This window comes from Leopardus geoffroyi, chromosome C2 (genome assembly GCF_018350155.1).
Source record: "Leopardus geoffroyi isolate Oge1 chromosome C2, O.geoffroyi_Oge1_pat1.0, whole genome shotgun sequence".
Lineage (NCBI taxonomy): Eukaryota > Metazoa > Chordata > Mammalia > Carnivora > Felidae > Leopardus > Leopardus geoffroyi.
In genome coordinates, this window is record NC_059333.1 from 78,655,616 (window position 1) to 78,663,160 (window position 7,545).

The 7,545-nt window shown below is 37.7% G+C and overlaps 1 long non-coding RNA gene across 1 annotated transcript; it reads left to right on the forward strand.

The window, feature by feature from the left end:
* Nucleotides 1-701: 701 nt before the first annotated feature.
* LOC123576124 lies at nucleotides 702-7,194 on the forward strand. Its single transcript, XR_006701178.1, has 2 exons — nucleotides 702-835; nucleotides 6,960-7,194. It is a non-coding gene; the product is annotated as an uncharacterized LOC123576124 (long non-coding RNA).
* Nucleotides 7,195-7,545: the final 351 nt, after the last annotated feature.

Sequence of the window (7,545 nt, forward strand, 5' to 3'; positions counted from 1 at the left end):
TCAATATCAGAACATTCAGCTCTGCACTTATTAGTAAACTAAAAGATACACTTCAAAATAAATAATGGTTCAAATAGTAAGTTCATAATCACTGATGATATTCTTCTGCTTCTGATTAGGATATAGAAAGTGAAAACTCCCTAACAAATAAAAACAGCCACATATAAGATACAAAATCAGTTTTTGAAAGTTATCAGAAGCCTCAAAGTATAAAAATACCAAAATAAGTTAAGGTTAAAATCCTTTCTAGGATAAAAGATCACTACTCCTATTTTCATTCCTGGTAGAAGGAAACTACAACATATCATTTTTTTTCCCAAACAGTTAATATTCCTCTAACAAATTTACACACAAATGTTTATATAATAAAGATAATAAGGATTTTATAAAATACTTTCCTAGATATTTACATTTCTGATGTTTTTCATTCCCTTCTGAAGATCTGGGCTTCCATCTACTATGAGATTCTTTTCCTAAAGAACTGATTTTTTTTATCATTTCTTTTTTTTTAATGTTTATTTATTTATCTTTGAGAGAGAAAGACAGAGCACAAGCCAGAGAAGGGCAGAGAGGGAGGGAGACACAGAATCCAAAGCAGGTTCCAGGTTCTGAGCTGTCAACACAGAGCTCAATGCAGCGCTGGAACTCACGAATTGTGAGATCATCACCTGACCAGAAGTTGGTCGCTTAACTGACTGAGCCACCCAGAAGCCCCTTTTATCATTTCTTATAAAACCTGTATAACGATACTCTACACTAGGTTGTATACCACACATTTCTATTCTCCCCAAAGAAGGCATGAACATATGAGAAAAATCAAGAACAGATGACCAAGGTAATAGACTTAAATACAACTATTTCAATAATTACAGTAGGTTTAAAAATGTTTTAATGTTTTTATTTTATTTTTGAGAGAGAGAATGAACAAGGGAGGGAAAGAGAGAGAGGGCAGCAGAGAATCCAAAGCAGGCTCCAGGCTCCAAGCTGTCAGTACACAGCCTGACAGGGGCTTGGACTCACAAACTACGAGATCATGACCTAAGCTTAAGTTGGACGCTTAACCAACTGAGCCACCCAGGTGCCCCAAATGACATTAGCTTTAAAGGAATAAACACTTCCATTAAAAGGCAGAGATTGTCAAATTGAACTTAAAATGTAAGATGCCTTGTTTTCTATTTACAACACTATAAAGCTATAAAGATCCTTAAAAAGCTAAGTTATTGAAATAAGAAATGTAAGAGACATGCCCCATCTTTTTTCTAGCTTATTTAAAGCTACAAGAACAATGTGTTAGTGTTGGTTAAGGGATTTCTGAGCAAAATCTACACCAGAAGAAGTCTGCTTGAGTGGGGATTAGGCACCTTTTTTGGCCAATATATTTAAGTGATGGAGTGGCCATCATCTGGCAACCATAAGACAAGTGTGAGGAAGAAAAGCCAACATACTTAGGATAATTCAGCAGAAAGATGTCTGAGCTTAATTTTCCTGATTACATTAATGATCTGAAAAACCAATGCCAGCAACTGCTTAACTCCACACTTCTTATGTAAAAAAGAAATAAACCTCAATTATGTAATCACTGTTATCAAGAATTCTTGTGATTGCCATCAAACCTATTTCTAACTATCCTACTGTCTAAAAAGGGAGGTGGTAGAAAAAAGTCTGGAAAACCTCCAAAAGCATGGAGGTTAAAGAACACCCTACTAACGAATGAGTGGGTCAACCAGGCAATTAGAGAAGAAATTAAAAAATATATGGAAACAAACGAAAATGAAAATACAACAATCCAAACGCTTTGGGATGCAGCGAAGGCAGTCCTGAGAGGAAAATACATTGCAATCCAGGCCTATCTCAAGAAACAAGAAAAATCCCAAATACAAAATCTAACAGCACACCTAAAGGAAATAGAAGCAGAACAGCAAGGACACCCCAAACCCAGCAGAAGAAGAGAAATAATAAAGATCAGAGCAGAAATGAACAATATAGAGTCTAAAAAAACTGTAGAGCAGATCAACGAAACCAAGAGTTGGTTTTTTGAAAAAATAAACAAAATTGACAAACCTCTAGCCAGGCTTCTCAAAAAGAAAAGGGAGATGACCCAAATAGATAAAATCATGAATGAAAATGGAATGATTACAACCAATCCCTCAGAGATACAAACAATTATCAGGGAATACTATGAAAAATTATATGCCAACAAATTGGACAACCTGGAAGAAATGGACAAATTCCTGAACACCCACACTCTTCCAAAACTCAATCAGGAGGAAATAGAAAGCTTGAACAGACCCATAACCAGCGAAGAAATTGAATCGGTTATCAAAAATCTCCCAACAAATAAGAGTCCAGGACCAGATGGCTTCCCAAGGGAGTTCTACCAGACATTTAAAGCAGAGATAATACCTATCCTTCTCAAGCTATTCCAAGAAATAGAAAGGGAAGGAAAACTTCCAGACTCATTCTATGAAGCCAGTATTACTTTGATTCCTAAACCAGACAGAGACCCAGTAAAAAAAGAGAACTACCGGCCAATATCCCTGATGAATATGGATGCAAAAATTCTCAATAAGATACTAGCAAATCGAATTCAACGGCATATAAAAAGAATTATTCACCATGATCAAGTGGGATTCATTCCTGGGATGCAGGGCTGGTTCAACATTCGCAAATCAATCAACATGATACATCACATTAACAAAAAAAAAGAGAAGAACCATATGATCCTGTCAATCGATGCAGAAAAGGCCTTCGACAAAATCCAGCACCCATTCTTAATAAAAACCCTTGAGAAAGTCGGGATAGAAGGAACATACTTAAAGATCATAAAAGCCATTTATGAAAAGCCCACAGCTAACATCATCCTCAACGGGGAAAAACTGAGAGCTTTTCCCCTGAGATCAGGAACACGACAGGGATGCCCACTCTCACCGCTGTTGTTTAACGTAGTGCTGGAAGTTCTAGCATCAGCAATCAGACAACAAAAGGAAATCAAAGGCATCAAAATTGGCAAAGATGAAGTCAAGCTTTCGCTTTTTGCAGATGACATGATATTATACATGGAAAATCCGATAGACTCCACCAAAAGTCTGCTAGAATTGATACATGAATTCAGCAAAGTTGCAGGATACAAAATCAATGTACAGAAATCAGTTGCATTCTTATACACTAACAATGAAGCAACAGAAAGACAAATAAAGAAACTGATCCCATTCACAATTGCACCAAGAAGCATAAAATACCTAGGAATAAATCTAACCAAAGATGTAAAGGATCTGTATGCTGAAAACTATAGAAAGCTTACGAAGGAAATTGAAGAAGATTTAAAGAAATGGAAAGACATTCCCTGCTCATGGATTGGAAAAATAAATATTGTCAAAATGTCAATACTACCCAAAGCTATCTACACATTCAATGCAATCCCAATCAAAATTGCACCAGCATTCTTCTCAAAACTAGAACAAGCCATCCTAAAATTCATATGGAACCACAAAAGGCCCCGAATAGCCAAAGGAATTTTGAAGAAGAAGACCAAAGCAGGAGGCATCACAATCCCAGACTTTAGCCTCTACTACAAAGCTGTCATCATCAAGACAGCATGGTATTGGCACAAAAACAGACACATAGACCAATGGAATAGAATAGAAACCCCAGAACTAGACCCACAAACGTATGGCCAACTCATCTTTGACAAAGCAGGAAAGAACATCCAATGGAAAAAAAGACAGCCTCTTTAACAAATGGTGCTGGGAGAACTGGACAGCAACATGCAGAAGGTTGAAACTAGACCACTTTCTCACACCATTCACAAAAATAAACTCGAAATGGATAAAGGACCTGAATGTGAGACAGGAAACCATCAAAACCTTAGAGGAGAAAGCAGGAAAAGACCTCTCTGACCTCAGCCGTAGCAATCTCTTACTCGACACATCCCCAAAGGCAAGGGAATTAAAAGCAACAGTGAATTACTGGGACCTTATGAAGATAAAAAGCTTCTGCACAGCAAAGGAAACAACCAACAAAACTAAAAGGCAACCAACGGAATGGGAAGAGATATTTGCAAATGACATATCGGACAAAGGGCTAGTATCCAGAATCTATAAAGAGCTCACCAAACTCCACACCCGAAAAACAAATAACCCAGTGAAGAAATGGGCAGAAAACATGAATAGACACTTCTCTAAAGAAGACATCCGGATGGCCAACAGGCACATGAAAAGATGTTCAGCGTCGCTCCTTATCAGGGAAATACAAATCAAAGCCACACTCAGGTATCACCTCACGCCAGTCAGAGTGGCCAAAATGAACAAATCAGGAGACTATAGATGCTGGAGAGGATGTGGAGAAACGGGAACCCTCTTGCACTGTTGGTGGGAATGCAAATTGGTGCAGCCGCTCTGGAAAGCAGTGTGGAGGTTCCTCAGAAAATTAAAAATAGACCTACCCTATGACCCAGCAATAGCACTGCTAGGAATTGACCCAAGGGATACAGGAGTACTGATGCATAGGGGCACTTGTACCCCAATGTTCATAGCAGCACTCTCAACAATAGCCAAATTATGGAAAGAGCCTAAACATCAACTGATGAATGGATAAAGAAATTGTGGTTTATATACACAATGGAATACTACGTGGCAATGAGAAAGAATGAAATATGGCCTTTTGTAGCAACGTGGATGGAACTGGAGAGTGTGATGCTAAGTGAAATAAGCCATACAGAGAAAGACAGATACCATATGGTTTCACTCTTATGTGGATCCTGAGAAACCTAACAGGAACCCATGGGGGAGGGGGAGGAAAAAAGAAAAAAAAAAAAAAAAGAGGTTAGAGTGGGAGAGAGCCAAAGCATAAGAGACTGTTAAAAACTGAGAACAAACTGAGGGTTGATGGGGGGTGGGAGGGAGGAGAGGGTGGGTGATGGGTATTGAGGAGGGCACCTTTTGGGGTGAGCACTGGGTGTTTTATGGAAACCAATTTGACAATAAATTTCATATATTATAAAAAAAATAAAATAAATAAATAAATAAATAAATAAAAATAAAAAGGGAGGTGGAAGCTAAACAACAGTAACCTTCCATTCCCCTGGCACCATTTTGACAACATTCACAGGTTTGATAATTCCAAAGAATAAGGCAGACAGGACAAAGGGATTCTCTGTGCAAGTGGTTTACAAACTGGCACCATCATTTTGGAGAACGATTTAACACCAATTTAGTAAAGGAGTTGAAAGTCAGGTATATCCTACCACACAGAAGTTAATCTTCAATTCTCTAGAGCAATGCTCTCATATTGATACAAAGAGATAGGTGGGAAATGTTTATTGCAATGCATTGCTCTTAAGAGTAAATAATTGGAGGCACGTCTGGATGGCTCAGTCAGTTAAGTGTCCGACTTTGGCTCAGGTCATGATCTCAGTTTGTGAGTTTGAGCCCCATGTCGGGCTCTGTGCAGACAGCTCAGAGCCTGGAGCCTGCTTCATATTCTGAGTCTCCCTCTCTGTCTGCCCCTTCCCCAGCTCACTCTCTCTCTTTCTCTCTCTCTCTCCCTCAAAAATAAATAAACATTAAAAAAAATCTTTAAAAAGATTAAATAATTGGAAACCTTCTGTATATCCACCAGTTAAAGACATGTTAAAATAAATTGTGCTATAGTACTGTGGTAAGACAGTATTCAACAGTTGAATGAATTAGATGTGTATGTATTAAATACATAAATCTGGAAAACATAATTTTGAGTTACAAAAAAAGTAACATGCTGAAGGATGCATGTGAAAGATATCATTCATGGAAATTCTTAAATTACACAATCATATATTGTTTATGAACACACAGATTGCACTGAATTGCTAGTTGTTGCTTGAAATTCATTCTCCCTTCTTCATAGTGGAAAGAATTTTAACTGAAGATAGCCACTGAATAGACATTACATTTTTCTTTTTTTAATAGTTCTTTTTATTTATTTTTATTTTTTTAATGTTTATTTATTGAGAGACAGAGCATGAGCATGGGAAGGGGCAGAGAGAGAGAAGGGGACACAGAATCTGAAGCAGGCTCCAGGCTCTGAGCTATCAGCCCAGAGCCCGATGTGGGGCTCGAACTCACAAACTGTGAGATCATGACCTGAGCCAAAGTCAGAGACTTAACCAAGTGAGCCACCCAGGCACCCCGACATTACATTTTTCTACTTTTCCTATTAGAACCTCAGACAGCTTTTATTTATGTTGAAATATTTATTGATATTTATCATACTAAAAATTAAACTCAAGGCATTAAAAATATAATTTCATTATAAAAAGCATAATACATTTTTATATTAATATATTATTATATGAAAAAATAGCTTTAAAATAGATTTTAAAAATATAATGTTTTTATTTATTTTTGAGACAGAGAGAGACAGAGCATGAGTAGGGGAGGGTCAGAGAGAGAGGGAGACACAGAATCCAAAGCAGTCTCCAGGCTCTGAGCTGTCAGCACAGAGCCCGATGCAGGGCTGGAAATCAAGAACTGTGAGATCATGACCTAAGCCTAAGTCAAACGCTTAACCGACTGAGCCACCCAGGCGCCCCTAAAATAGATTTTTAAAAATTAAACTAAAAAACTATTGAACTAAATAAATAAATAAAAATGAATTCATTGAAAAAGTGGCACACTTACTTTTTTTTAATGTTTATTTATTTTTGAGAGAGAGAAACAGAGCACAAGCAGGGGGAGAGGCAGAGAGAGAAGGTCACAGAATTCGAAGTGGGTTCCAGGCTCTGAGCTGTCAGCACGAGATCCCAATGCAGTCTCTAACCCACAAACCATGAGATCATGATCTGACCTGAAGTCAGACACTTAACCGACTGAGCCATCCAGGAGCCCCAACATTTTTGAAAATCTTTTTAACATATGACTTTATTCAAGACAAATATAGTCTCATTTGTTTCTACATTCAGTCTATACTAATATTGTTTTTTTAAGATACATGAAGAAAAATTGGTCTGATGCAGATACATAGTTGGAAAAAGGCAGAGAAGATTACGGACACCTCGGAAGAATCCCAGCGACTCCAGGAACCCAGATTACACTTTCACAACTGTTACTTTAAAGATGGTGAAATAGCCATATCCCATGGTTCAAAGCAGACTGCCTACCCTGTACCTTCTACCATCCTATAAACTGCTTTGAGAGAGAAATAAACTTCGATCTTCTTTGAGCCACTGCGTTTTGGGGACTCTTGGTTAGAGAAGCTTAGTTAATACCCCTTGTAATAGACAGATGCATAAGCGCAGTAGAAGATGTGATCTGGAAATATACACACCCACCACAAATCATAATTCAGGAAGGGTACAAAGGGACTGAAAGTTTACCTGTAATGTTTTCTTCATTCTCAAAATGTATTTGAAGAGAATATGGCAAAGAATCAACCTTCTTTAAATATGCATAGTGAGCTCTTGGTGATTATGAGGTTATTTTCCATATATCTGAACACTTTTATGAAAAAAAGGAGTGTTTTTTGGGGATCCCAGCATAAGACACTTGACTCTGTATTTAACTGCATGTGTCA